The 15,044-nt window shown below is 42.8% G+C and overlaps 1 non-coding gene across 1 annotated transcript; it reads left to right on the forward strand.

Moving 5' to 3' along the window:
* Nucleotides 1-14,627: 14,627 nt before the first annotated feature.
* Nucleotides 14,628-14,701, forward strand: TRNAW-CCA (transfer RNA tryptophan (anticodon CCA)). Its single transcript has one exon. It is a non-coding gene; the product is annotated as a tRNA-Trp (tRNA).
* Nucleotides 14,702-15,044: the final 343 nt, after the last annotated feature.

Genomic DNA, 15,044 nt, shown 5'->3' on the forward strand with positions numbered 1-15,044 from the left:
CGGGCTAAGCCCATTTCCTCCAACAGTAACCGCGCATTCGATTCCTTGTATTCTCTAACAGCTCCCTTCTACCCATGAATCCGATTTCTATCTTAAGTATGTCAATTGTTTGTCTTCTTTCCTAGGATCCCATATCTGATTCACGTCGAAAAGAAGCCCGGCCCTTCGGATTCACTTTCTAAGAGGTCATTCTTTGTCCCTCTCTTGGATTAACTGGGATGAGATAAATGCTCTTTCTACTAATTTAATATCTGTCTCGCCTGCCGAATCCTTAGCTTAGCCTGCCTTGTCAAGGTAAAGGATTACTACTAACAGGGCATTTGATGCATCAACTATGTCAGTTCCGTTCCTTGCTGGAGAAAAGTGTTCTCTTGCTCTGAGAATGGAATGCTAGCACTCTGTCTAAAAAAGCGGCTGTTCTACTATATAAGATATAAGAAAATCCTATCTTTGCCATCTTGCTGTGAACAAATCGTCTGTTATCAAATGCCACATCTGACCTAGAAGGCGTCGACATGGTCAACAACTAGACAAAGTCAAGCAGGAAAGACAGCAAGTCCCATCGGCCCGTAATATAGCATACCCTCCGATCAAGAAGTTCCTTGCCTTACCCAGCGTCGAAGAAAAGTTCCTGAACTGAGCTCACTGCCTTCATTAAGGAAAGGTAATCCGGTTGCTTGAAGCTCTCTTCCCGTGTCGATGAAGGGCTATTCCCACTACGCGCTAACTAGAAAAGGAGGAAATGAAAGAGAGTGGGGGCTGATTCTCTAGCAGCTCCCTCTGGCGCTATTTAGCCCTTCTTTCCCAAGCGATTCTCTTGTGTGCCTTTAACTATTGAAAGGACAGGATCACTATGACCTCTGGCTCAAGGACTGGCCTTCTCTTCTTTTAATGCCTACAGAGAGGCCTGCAAGAGCCCTTTTAAGGCATGGATTCCTAAAGGTTCTAAGGCCTATTACTTGACTGAAAGAGTACTCATATTATGGGGGCCTCCCCCAGACCCCCTATCTCGCTTTTTCATTTCCGTTGTCCCTCAACAAATAACATAAGTGAAGTGAAGTAGCGCTTCATCCCAGGCGACACCTCCGGCCGCCTATGACAGAGAGGCCCTTCCCCCCTTTGAAATGCGGAAGCTCGCTTTATCAGACAACGACTTTAGAAAAGGATGAACGGGTCATTCGTCGCGGGCCTTTCCTGTTCCTGTTGACAGTTGGAAGGCGGGTGAGTTGATTGGCAAGCCAGCTAACGGGGCCACGAAGGGCCCAACGGATTGAGGGCTCGAAATTCTATACTTAACACAGTGAGTTCGAAGTCCTCATTCACCACCAACATGCTTCAATCCGGGCAGAACCCGATCATCGAGAGAGCATGAAGCTTGCTGGCGACATCGGTGTCGGCGGAGTGTTTCGCAAACCTCCCAGCCTCACCCTAGCCCTAGGGTTGGCTCCGAGATAGGGAAAGTGGAACCCTAATTCTATATAGATCTCTCCTTGTAGATCCTTTATAAACAGGGCAGCTATCCAGGATCTCCGCTTTCACTTTCATACTCTCCTTTATGTTATGTCGCGTGTTTCGCTCGCTAAGGCGAGCTCCACTCCCATGCTTTCCGTTGGTCAACAACCAACAAAAGTTATCTATAGTTCTTCACTACTCCTACAGGCTTGACGGAGTTAAGCTGTCTGGAGGGAATTTTTTTTTATCAAAGAACGCATGCCCTTTTTTCATTTTAAAAAATGGTTCTGTTGCTTGCGAGGGGCAACCCGCGTTGAGCAATTCGAACCCAATCTTCAACTTTATTGGGAGGAGGTAGGCTTCCAAATGCCCGGTCCGGATCCTACCGACTCGCCACAACAGTGACTCTCTAAGTGTTCGGCGATTCTTGAGCACTATTATACCTTTTATAAAAGTTCTGTTCCAGAGCCACACACCTGGCTGGAACTAGCGAACAACCTTGCTGGAGCGACTCCCAGGTGCTCAACAACTACTTTTGGAATTACACAATCCATCAAGTGAGATCTACCTAGAGGGAGTGAGAATCTTACTTGCATGGAGCAGTGGCGTTTCATGATTCCTTTTTCTTTTTTTCCATGCTTTCCGTTGGTCAACAACCAACCACAGCTCTCTATAGTTCTTCACTACTCGTACAGGAAGGTAAGAACCACTTTTTTTTCTGGAAGGAAGCGCACCCTTCCCGACAGCACCTTTTACAAGTACATCGAATCGTTAGCGCTGGATAAGGCTGAGGTTGGATTTTGTAAAGCTCTGCTAGGGAGAGTGGAGTCGCTTCAGCGGGAGCACTACAATAATGGCGAGCATATTCCCTTTTCATTCACAAGTTCCAGGGAGAAAAATCGATTGTACTCCCTTATGTGGGAATATGCTCGCGAGGAATAGAAAGGGGGGGGACAGGTTGGTTCGAGGACTCGTTGGTCAAAGGAAAGATGGAAACAGGGGAGTTGGCTGATAAAGATGGACAGTAACGATCGCGTAATATCAATTTATCGGCCTCGTCATTGAAAGCGGCTTCCAATTGCTCGGAAATTCTAAGCTATATGGGGGGCTTGGATGGTGAGCAAAAACAATTGATCAAGAAGTTGGTCAACTTTCGCATGAAAGAAGGTAAAAGAACGAGAGTTCGTGCTATTGTTTATCAAACTTTTCATCGCCTAGCTCAAACCGAACGCGATGTAATCAAACTTATGGTTGACGCCGTAGAGAATATAAAGCCCATATGCGAAGTGGAAAAGGTAGGAGTAGCAGGTACTATTTATGATGTCCCTGGGATTGTAGCCAGGGATCGTCAACAAACCTTAGCTATTCGTTGGATCCTTGAAGCAGCTTTCAAACGACGTATAAGCTACAGGATAAGCTTAGAGAAATGTTCATTTGCTGAGATACTGGATGCTTACCGAAAGAGGGGAATTGCACGTAAGAAAAGAGAGAATCTTCATAGACTGGCTTCCACCAATCGAAGTTTCGCGCATTTCAGATGGTGGTAAAGTGAGACCACATAAAGAGCTCTTCCTCATTCAGTCTGATTATTCAGTAAGATATGGTTTGACCCTTTTTCTTTTTGTTTGAATCTTCATATAGAAAGCCGGCCTTCCTCATACTCCTCCCTTCATTCATTGAGTTGGAGGAATCCATAGGGGCCCGCCCGTTATGCATTCCATGAAATAACCCTTCTTTGTATGACTTCTCTTTTGCCTCAGGTCGAATGAATACGAAAGGGAGATCAATCAAAAAAGAGGCCATGAATGAAGAAGTAGTGGGCCTTTCACCCTCTTTCTAGTGACTCGGGGAGCTGATCTGATAAATGCACTTCAAAGGGAGGGAAGCTAGGTTTCCCATGTTGGTATGGCCGGGCATAAAAGATTTTGAAGTTAGGTCAAAAAGAAGAGGTAGAGAGAGAGAACAGAACGGAACCGATAGCCCCGAATTATGTCAGGGCAAGAGAAAGAAAAGAAAAGTAAGGACTCTCGTTTTCCGCATACGCATATAGGCTGTGAAAAAGAAGTCCACTTTTCCAATAGAGAAAGAGAGTGATTCGTCTACTTTGTTAATAAGGTAACGGAACGAACTTCAAGTACTTCGTAGGACGCCGCCGTTTGCTAAGATGTGCTTCCACATCGTGAGCTTTAGTGCACAAGTCGTCGAATCCCTTAAAGGTTTGGGGCAGGGGACGACAAGTCGTGCCTGAAGTTGTTCATGCACATCTTGAGGAGCTCTTGCGGAGTAAACTTCTGGGGACAGGCAAAAGTAGGGGCTCGCCACCTTGCAATGAACTCCGTGACAGGTTCATGCTTGGTCTTGAGTTGTTCGGGCACTCCAACCCTTCTTTGTGTGTTGCTGAACTGCTTCCTGAACTCCGAGACCCTTGCTTCCCAAGTCGGGATCGACTCTTCAGAGAGGTGGGCGTACCGTGTAAAGGCGGGCCCCTCCAATGATTGTACGAAAAGCCTAAGGCACAGTGCCCCATTCTGCGCTACCGGCCCACATCTTACCAGGAAATGCGCTAGATGCTGGTGCGGGTCTCCCCGTTCCGTCGAACTTTAGTCTGGCTGAGAGAACCCTGGCGTATACGGCACGGAATCTATCCAAGCCGGATAAGGTTTGGTGATCATGTGGTTATCCTCCTCCTTTTCCTTGGCCTCTTTTACTCTTTTCTTGACCAACTGATTCATTGTTGCGAGGAGGGTTGTCAAGCTTGTATAAAAAAAGACGTATAATAAATCGTTGATTGCTATTCTTGAACCTCTTCACCATGCTAATAAGATTCAGGAATTCTCCAACAGAATGGGTTTCCACTTTTCATTGGCAAATCAAGAGGCAGATGATAAAATATGGCTCTGTTGGAATCATGAAGTGAATGTAGTGCTTGTCGACGCGTTTGAACAGTGTATCACAGTCGACCTTAATTCTGATCTGGTAAGGCTTACCATTGTTTATGCAAAGTGCTCCATTCAGGAGAGACGGCTTCTTTGGGAAAAACTTCAATTACTGTCCTAAGACATACAAGGTCCATGGATGGTTGCGGGTGATTTTAACGCAATTTCATATGTGTCTGAAAACCTTGGTGGCAGACCTCCAAATCTTTATCTTTAGAGGAATTCAAATGAAAAATTCACGGACTCGCCATTTCTGTGAGAGATCCGATCCCAGTTGGTTTCAACTTTTTCTTCCCTCTCAATTCCATCCCCTTCAATCTGAATGATCTGGAATTCATTTCCAATTCCTTATATCAACTAATGGGGATACCGGGAGGGAGGAGAGAAAGCACCCCGCTAACTTTTTCTTTCTTCTACCAATGATCAGTAGATTGAGCACTAACGGAATATCGAGAAAGAAAGAGCGGAGCAACTACATCAAAAAAGTGGGAAGTAGTGCTTTCTACGGCTACTTTCTCTCTTATATTATGATATTTCGAGTTAGAGGCGTGATCTATTATATCAACTAAGTGAACGAGGTACAGAGAAAGCGAATGTTACGAGCCTGTTGACGTTTTCTATATTTTTCATTCCGGTGGGACAAAGGTATTCCTATTTTATTTAATTTAAAGATAAGTTACACGATCTAATCTACTAAAAAGCCTGGGTGAAATAGAGGTCATAGGTTAAGTACAAGACAGAGAGGAATTTGGTGTTGCAGGATTGATGACCGGAAAAGGGTTAATAATTTGTTGATTAGTTTTAGCAGGTATATTGGTATGAATGAACATATTATAAATATAGAATATAGAAGAATCTCGCCATACGGCACGAGCAGTTGAGTACTATCATGCCTTTGTTCTGTGAAAGAAACTAAAAAACTTGCGAAGCACGCACCTCAATTACCCTGCCTGTGTGAATTGAACGAACTGACAAGTACAACCAGCTTGCTTAAGCTGGGTTTCCACCTATTTGTGAGTTTCGGCCATTTGAAGCAAAGTCTAAAGGACGTATTCGTTGCCGATTTGGGGTTCTGATGGAAGATACTGCTGAGGTTATACACAAAGTACACACGTGATTCTGCTCTGGAAAAACTCCCTGTGGTCCAGAGAGAGATGAAGTTTATAGTCAACCTCTGCCTCTCAGATAGCTTTCTTTTCCAACACTTCTATGTAGAGATGGGTGTAATATTAATATGATTAATAGTTTAAGTTTACTTGCAGTTTTTCAAAGTCTCAAATTTAGGGCTTGGTTCTGGCCTTGTTTCGTAGTGAATTTATGGATTTGAATAATTATAACACTGAATTCTAATTTGAAAATTCAACTTGACTTGTACCCGGAACAGGGAATAAGGATATCCAATTTAAATCCGGGTTCTTTTTTCTATTTTGCGCTTAGATGTGCTCGGCAGATGCTAAAGAAAAAGAGCGTGATGGCAAAGAGTTGATCGAGCGAATAATCACAGTTCTCAACTATCACGACTACTGGCGGAATTTCACTCAATTAAATAAACTATACCCTCATAAAACGAAGTAGTACTCCCCTTAACACAATTTTAATGTCATTCTCGACTCTATCCCTGACTGGGTGTTTGATTTCAGGCCCTTTCGAGGGAGGTATCTGATTGGTTAATGTCAGCCCGGCTTGCATGGACTTCCGGTGGTTCTTAGTTGACAACTGCATTGCAATTTTAAATAAAAAAGTAAAAAGATGCTTGTACGCACATTAGATTTGCTAACTCAATTGATCCTACTGTGTCTAGATCAGGGTTCCCGTTTAAGAAAGCTGTGTTAGCTTTGTATTGGCTCCCATCTTACTTAACGGGGGCCCTAGTTGAATACCGATCAAAATTGTGTGAAATTTTTTAACTTTTCTAATAGAGAATTATTAGTTATGTAAAATACCCCGAAAAGTCCTCATTTACCCCGGCAGGTAAGCTCCGCAGCGAAAGGAATGAAATCCTCTGCTGCGGTCGTGAAAGGTGATCAAATCAGTTTACCTTCTAAGAAGCTATTGGCTATATGCTTAACACATGCAAGAAAAAATAGAATAGATAAACTTTCTTTGTTAGGTCAGGAAGCAGTAAGATCAGTAATGGTCCAAAAAGAGGAATAGCGGCCTTATAACTGTTCTTCTCTTTCTTTCTAAAAGGTGATAGATAGAAGGACTACTAGTACTTTACTAAGAAAGCTATCCGTAGATGCCTTATTCAGTCTTAGAGCTAAGAGTTAAGCGCTTAAATCAATTCAAGCCGTTTGGTTGCTAAATGCAAAAAAAAATTTATCAAAAAGATTTTTTCATTACTACTACATAAAGCACTACATTACATAAACAACCACATATGCCTTTAATAGAGCTTTAAAAGCATTATGCTAACTACATTAATTATTTAAAAAACATAAAGAAGTCAAAGGATAGGCCTTAACAAGTAGACAGAAGATAAAGTCACGACTTTTTTGAATTTCTTCTAGTGGTTTTCCCGGTCACCGAGGGTGACAGCCCGCACAATGAGTGCTTGCTGCTCCTCCTGCAGCACTTGCAGCCTCCTCTGCCTTTCCCTTATACCCTCTCTGGCAGCGCCAATGCGCTCTTCTGCCTCTGCAGGATCTCTTGCTCTAACATTTCTTAAAAAGAGGTTTAGCGCTCTACGACGCTCTTCAATTTCATTTTTCAGTTGCCCCATTTCGGCAGCAATTGCGGAAAGCCTGTTTGTAACAGCCATAGCCATACGTGCTATTACTCAATTTCTTTGATTTGAATTTGATGAAGACACTTATCGAGCCTCTATTTATAGAGTGGTAGAGGAATCTCGCCATGCGTCACGAATTAGATGGCAGGCACAATTCTTACTAGTTCTCCGCACTACTTTTCTGCAGTTGAAGACTCTCATGCCTTTTTAATGAAAAACTGGCTGGCTCTGGCTACCTTGCGGAGCAAACAAAATCTCCCCAAATCACACTGCCTGTATGAACAAACAAACTTTGCACAACCAGCTTACGTAGAAAAGATTCCATGCCAATAGACTCGTGACATCCATGTACTGAGTCGTCAAATGAGCCACGTTAAGAAAGCCCAAGCTTATACGCATTGGCCCACAGGGTGTCCCAAGAGGGCCCGAATGAAAGACCCAAGCTTACATGAACCATCAAAGAAAGTCCTACAAATAAAGACTTGGGCCTGTCAAGCCTGCTTTCCTCGATGGAAGCCCACAGAAGGGCCAAAACACAACAAGCCTACCCATCATCAAAGCAAGCCGCAAGAAGGACCTCATTGTCATGGAAGCCCTTTCCTTACTCCTCAATATAGTCTATGAGAACGTTTTTCTGACCAACTCTCATGGCTTTAGGAGGGGGCGGGCCCCTAAGCTAGCTCTCGCCTTCTTCAGGATTTGCTCCACAATTCCAGCTATGATCGAATGAATGAAGTTAGAAGCTAAGGGCTTTGGTCGAGTGCTTTGCCAATCATTCTTCTATGTACGAGAGTCATAAGGCAGGGGAAAGAAAGGCAGCTAGGAAGACAAGCTAATCCGAAAGGGCCAGCCCGAGCCAAGGACTAACAAGAAAGAGGAGAGACCGAGATGTGATTTGGCAGATGTACAGCAAATTTTGTGGGAATTCAGAGCACCTGTAGGTCTAGCTTTCTAGTTATCTTAAAGCAAGTTTTGCAAATTAGGGTCTTATCATTGCTTTTTAAAGTAAAAACTTCCAAACAAGATCAATTATTTTAATGCTTTGAGTTTATAGTAAAGAACAAGAGACTTTTTCATTTGGTGAATTTTAAACGTTTTCTTTATGGAAATCAAACTTGGTCTCGGTTTTCCTGGAAAAGTCTTGAGCTAACCTCTTTAACTCCCCATCGTCATCTCTAGCACCACACTCACATCTCACCATCCAAGTATCAGATCCACCTTCGTACCTCAAAGGCGTGTCTAAATCTATCCCACTTCCACTCACACCAACTCCTGCTCCCGATTCAACTACTCCAAAAAGTACTTCCATATCCTCCATTTCATCCAAGCCTTCGATTCCGATAACCACAAACCATTCTGTGATAAAAGAAGTATCCCTCAGTGCACTTTCAGCTGCTTTCTTTAGGTCTCCAATAGTTGCATGCATAGGCACTACTACTATCTCACCAGGTGGCAAGCCCCTCTTGACTTCAATTTCCTTATCAGTTGAACTGGGCAAGAGTCGGCAAATGATTGTCAACCACTGCTCTTCCTCTCCCTTTGGTCGAGCTACTTTCCTCTTCCTCATCCCTAATTGGAAATTCCTTCACGAAGTGCTTGGTGTCCAATATTGCTTAAGTAGCCAACTCCACCAACTCTGATTCTGGGTATCCTAGCAGCACATGCTCATACAGATAAAGCACATCATTGCTAACATCAACTCCAGGAACTAGAGCTGCTGATGAAAGGGACTGAAGAACTATCTCTTTCTTTTCTTGCAATGCGTTCACAATCACTTCCGCTGCAAACTCTAGTCTTCTTTTAGGCCATCTGCTATCCATGTGAGTAATAACAGTAGTGAACTTCCTATAACTCACAGACTTTTCCTTCATCGGGTGCTTGATCTGGAGGGCTGCTCTGGTTGTTGTAATGAGCTAAGAATCTCCAGTGCTCTTTCATAATTGTGTTCCGTGACGCCGAAGCTTCCTTGGCAGAACCTGTACCCCCATCTACCAAACCAAGAGTGTCCGTAAGCAACGCCATGGAGAAGACGAAGGTCCATAGACCGCTTCTTTGGTAGATCCTCAACAGTGATTTTCCTCTCATATGGTTCCCTCCTTATGTGCATAAAAATAGTATTATATATATATCTATATATATATTACTATTAATTTCTTCTTCAAATCGACCTAAAAATAGAATAAATTATAAGTGTCTTAGCACCTTTTCTTTACTCGTGATTCAGGCAATCCAATCTTCCGTGTGTAAGGTGGAAGCCCCCCAAAAAGGTTTTCCATTAATGGGTGATCAAAAGCATCCGGTCGATATTAGATAGAATGCTATAAACCTTAAAAGAGAGATTTTTGAGGGACCAGGCTTTGTCGTTTAGTCCTCTGAAAGTGAAATTGCTAAAAAAGAAAAAAAGGGATACACCAACCATCCGCTCCGAGCTGTGTACCTCCGTCTTGAGTTGCTTTGCCGAAGACTCCTCGCGTTTCTTAGTTAGAGAGTAAAGGGCGGTGTAAGTGGTTCCCGCACCCCTCTTTCTCAGTTTGAGCTGATAGACTTCTTCTCCTATTCGCGAGAGTTTCACTTGCTTAGGCTTCCTCTTGGCTTTGCTTCATCCTCTCCATTTCTAGCCCTTGTAAGTTGAGTTGATCCAGAAAGGTATATATTTAAGGCACCTCTAGGAGGGGAAAACGGCTTCATTACCGAAAAACATTCGTTTCAACATGTCGAGGTATCATACGATCTTCAGAAAGGCGATTTCTTGGATAGTAACCTGTTCTGTTGGCTTGGCCCCTTCCCCGGAGGGAGTCTTTTTTAGTAGTTGAGAAGCAACCTCTCTTCCCGGAGCGTCAAGATGAGTTTTAGTTACAGGGTTATTCACAGGTTTGAGTGAGATACATTACATATGATTTTAAGCAAGGAGCGAACGCAGCTGTTCGTCGGAAAGACTTCTCCTCTTCTCCTTTTGCACCGCCCATTTCGTCGTCTACTAAATAATATATATGATCCTGTAAGGGTAGGAACTCTCGCTACCTTGTACGTAAGACTTTCTCTTTATTCGCGAGAAAAGCATGCCAGAATCTCTTAGGTAATAGTTGCATGCGGGAGTATTCCGAATGGTAAACTATATATAGGCCTAGGCAGTTTAGTTTCCCTTGTATAGCTGCCCTTTCCGAAGTTAGTGAGCCTAGCTCAACCGTTGGGAGAGGCAGAAGCAGCAAGGCCTCGTCATCAAGATCTTAGTCAACGGCATCTGCCAACAAACAAGTCTTTTACGCCAAGAAGCTCTTCTTCAGTTCCGCGTAAAGAAATTGCTTGATGAGATAAGTGCAGGTATTCTACAGTTTCCATTGCATTTCCAAGGTGAAGATTCTCGTGTTCGGTTAGCAGGAAGTGAAGCTTTCTTATCCAGGAAGTTACTTTTCGCAATGCAAGTCCTGTTTATCAATTAGTCGAGTCGCTTTTAATCTGTTTTTGAAATCATCCGGTTGAGCTAAATGGAAGGCAGAATAGGGCTACGGACCTTGAGAGAGGTGGGAATTTGGATGAGCAGCTGCATAATGAGACAAATACATTCTCGCGAACAGCAGCCGCATCATACCTATAGGTGCTGACCCTTGGTTACATTGGTTCTAATCTGCAGCTCACTTTTAAAAGGAATTATTATCGCTTAGCGCTTGTGCTAAGGAAGATATATAGATTTGCGGAAGAACTCTGCCGCCCGAGAAGCTTGAGCTTGAAAGCGGTATCGTACACACTTATCTTTATTCTCGTAAACAAAAACCGGGAGAAGGTCCATTGAAAGAAGGAATTCGCGCCTACCATAAACTCCCGAAGAAAGATCCCGAGAATTTCTACCCACTAGGGGACTTTCGCCCGAGGATACGGGAACATGAACAAAAGACCGTAGGAGTTGGGAGCAGCCCTCGCTTCGCTCATGCGTAACCGCGTGGTTAAGTACTCTATTCTATATTGCCTTACTAAACCTTACTAAACAAAAAAGAAACAGCAGGATCTGCGGTAATTGGTCGCTATGTTGTGTCCCATCAGCTTGCTTCTGGCGAGATGAATAGCTTGTTTCTTCCATTCCGACCTTCGATACGAGGATTCATCCGAAATCGATTGGTTAACGCGAAAGCTGGAATTACTTCGGCCGTGGCACGATCATAAGAGCAAACCCTAAAGTCTATTTTCCACAAACGAATGCCATAAAAAAAGGAGATGAGCTTGCAAATCATTAAAGGAGATTAAGTAGGAAAGTCCTACCCCGAATCCATTATAGATTAATTAGTCAGCTGCCGCAGCTGCCCGGATATAAAGTAAAAAGACAGGATTTCCACTTCAATGGTGGGAAGGGGTTGTGACCTACGACCACCATAATAGATGAATGCATTAATTTGAATTTCTACAACATGGCACTAAGGCAACCAACGTTTTCTAACATATGTGAGGTGCTAACGGGAAGATTGTAATCTTTCTTTAATTGATCCTAGCTCTCGCCTTGGTGCTTGTGATGCAGGGATACGTGAGTCACCGCCTAACTATCAGCCTATACCCAAAAACGATAAAGGGTACAAAACTCGATCAACCCCTGTCTTCCATGGATTATTTGATTACGTAGTTCGACTGGATAGTTTAACCTGGGATTAGAGCCCATATATGTGTACCTGGAGGGGCTTGTACCCTAGAGGTTGCCAATCTATCGATACCAGACTCAACTCTAATAATATAAAAAAGAAGTGAGTAAACTCCATAACGTAAAAAGACCGAAATTAGACCACTAAAGCGACGACCTAGAAGGGTACCCCTTCAACCCCTATAATTGCTTGCTGAAGGACAACTCTGGGAAGCTTGAAAAAGACCAAATAACAGTAACATAATCACAATATCATAGATTAGGCCGAACATTTCATTCTACTTAAGAAAAGAGGCCAAAATAGAATGTGCAACTCAGCCCTTGACCCTTTGGGATGCGATTGATCTGTTTTTCCAACTAGACTTTTCAACCTAACCCAAAGTTATATTCGTAGGTCGGTTACTATATATCGTAGGTTGGTTAGGTCGGCTTGCCTCTAACCTGCTCTCATGACTGCTAGATTACATACTTGACTTTTGTTCCTTCCTGCGTTTATATTTTTCATTGTCTTGAACCTTTATTTTTTCTCTTCGGTGACTCCCTCTCCTTTCCCTGCGCCCGCGGTCAAGCTACTTCGTTCCTTTCATCAATCAAGCTACTTCGTTCCTTTCAGTCGAGCGAGTCTAGCTCCCCTGCTTGCTTTAGAAATGGAGGGCTAAATAGCGCCTAGCTCCCAGTCATAACAGTTGGAAACGCACGGCTAGGTCAATCAGCATAAGAAGAATCCGACGCTGAGGATTGACTCTTCTCTTTTTAAGGAGTTTTCTTAGTCTTTTCTTGGAGCTAGAGCATCTAGGTCTTTTATGATATGATATTGAATCATTCCTTCTTCGTTTACAGCAAAAAATAAGACTTACCTATGGAATGAATGGGAAAGCAGCTGCTTAGACATAGCCGCTATCGCCCATGGCAAGGGTGAGTCTTTTCTTGATTTGCTTGCTCGAGGAAATGTATTCTGATTCCCCTTTCTTTTCTTTTTATTAGTTTTAGGGTTGGGTCTGGCAGAGAGGAAGTACAATCAGCTACACCCGCCCTTGTGCCTCGTCAACTGGTTATCTTTTTTCCATTCACTTAGCCGGTGCTTCAGGTGGAACTGCTCATGTTGGGCATCCAATTAGCGCAGCATTGGGTATTGGTTCATTAGCTACATCTATATATAGACCGATAAAATGCAACCACTTTATATTAGATATTAGGAAGGGAGATTTCTATTCAAATAGAAAAAGAAAAAAGAAATTGCGTATGAAATACGCCCAAAGACTCCCATGCCTTTCTTGGTTGGACCAACCAGATTTCCGACAAGTCTTTCTGTTAGAACAAGAAGCGGAACTACAAGTGAATCTTAATCATTATGGATAACCAATTCATTTTCAAATATAGTTGGGAGACTTTACCCAAGAAATGGGTAAAAAAAATGGAAAGATCAGAACATGGGAATAGGTCTGATACCAATACGGACTACCCATTTCAATTGTTGTGCTTTCTTAAATTGCATACCTATACAAGGGTTCAAGTTTCGATCGATATTTGCGGAGTTGATTATCCTTCTCGAAAACGAAGATTTGAAGTGGTCTATAATTTACTGAGTACTCGGTATAATTCACGCATTCGTGTACAAACCAGTGCAGACGAAGTAACACGAATATCTCCGGTAGTCAGTCTATTTCCATCAGCCGGCCGGTGGGAGCGAGAAGTTTGGGATATGTTTGGTGTTTCTTCCATCAATCATCCGGATCTACGCCGTATATCAACAGATTATGGTTTCGAGGGTCATCCATTACGAAAAGATCTTCCTCTGAGTGGATATGTGGAAGTACGCTATGATGATCCAGAGAAACGTGTGGTTTCTGAACCCATTGAGATGACCCAAGAATTTCGCTATTTCGATTTTGCTAGTCCTTGGGAACAGCGTAGCGACGGATAATTCAGAATCAGAATAGGTCCAGTCCAGGGGACAAATCAATAGGAAATGCTATTTGCTTTGTAAGAATAAGAATAAACTTCTATGAAATGAAAGAGTTTCGCGGGAATTGTCTTGATCATCGGATATCATTGAGAAATAGTAAGAAGTGTTATTGAACGATTTCCTGCAATTCTTCCCAGTATGGAATGAGTAAAGAATCAAGCTACAAGTCTCGATCTATACAAAACGCACTGGGTTTTTGTGTTTCTTTCGGTTTCATTGATAGCAGAAGAGCCTTACTCTATAGGGGCGCTAGCGCTTTACTAATATCAAGTAAAGGGGCCAAAAACAAACGTAATAGGCTGCTACTCTAGGCTCGCTTCGCTTCTTCAAGCTCCGCCCCTTGAAAACTAAAGCGCTAATGCGCCTTATATTTTTTTTTTTGTAAAGCAACCTTTCGCGCTAGGCGCTCACGTTTTTTGTCTGGGTGGAAGCTGGCGGCAGGGCTTGCTTAACCGGATACACGGAATTGGGATCTCTTTCGCATGCAACTATTTCTATCGGGAAAGCCTCGCTTATTCAAAGGGCTGATTATTTTATTTAGAACCCCTTTGAATAAGTAAGTAAGCGTTGGTAGGAGCGGCGGGATGATGAGTATATAAATCAATAAAGACCCAAAAAAAGAAATGGCAAGAGAAATTTGATATCGATGGAGGAAATAACGATGTGGAAAACAGGGCAGGGATTCTCTACAATGACCATCGTAGACCAATTGAAAGGGATGTAGCGCTGCTTGGTAGCGCCTTTGTTTTGGGTACAAAATGTCACGGGTCCCAATCCTGTCATTCCTACCTATGACTTCTCCTCTGGGCAGTAACGAGGGACCCATTGAATTCGATTCAAATTGGGGACATAAAAAATCTTTTTTTTTGGGGGTACAAAAAAAATCCTTTTCTTTACAGTCGTATCTACTGTGATAAGAAAGCGCTCTTAGTTCAGTTCGGTAGAACGTGGGTCTCCAAAACCCGATGTCGTAGGTTCAAATCCTACAGAGCGTGATTCCGGTCTGAAATAACTTCACTAACTTGAACAGCAACCTGAATTTTTCCTCCTGCGGATGGGGAAAAAAGAGAGGGTTCCAAACCTAAATAAACATCCGATGTTCTTCTTTTTAGGTTCTACTTTCTTTTAATATTTAAGAGTCCTTGCTAGGTCAAGAAAAAACCTTTGGATCTAATACAGCAATGCTTGCATCACCAATATTGATTGTTCCCATTATTTTTTTGTTTGTTCTCTTTCTTTCATCGAAGACTATATACTTAAAAACTTGTTATTGTACGACCAAAGGATTCGAACAAAAAAACCTTTTCTACAACCATGAAAGGGGGCCCTCGCGGTTCC

Source organism: Prunus mume, linkage group LG8 (genome assembly GCF_029339155.1).
Source record: "Prunus mume cultivar Tortuosa linkage group LG8, ASM2933915v1, whole genome shotgun sequence".
Classification (NCBI taxonomy): Eukaryota; Viridiplantae; Streptophyta; class Magnoliopsida; order Rosales; family Rosaceae; genus Prunus; species Prunus mume.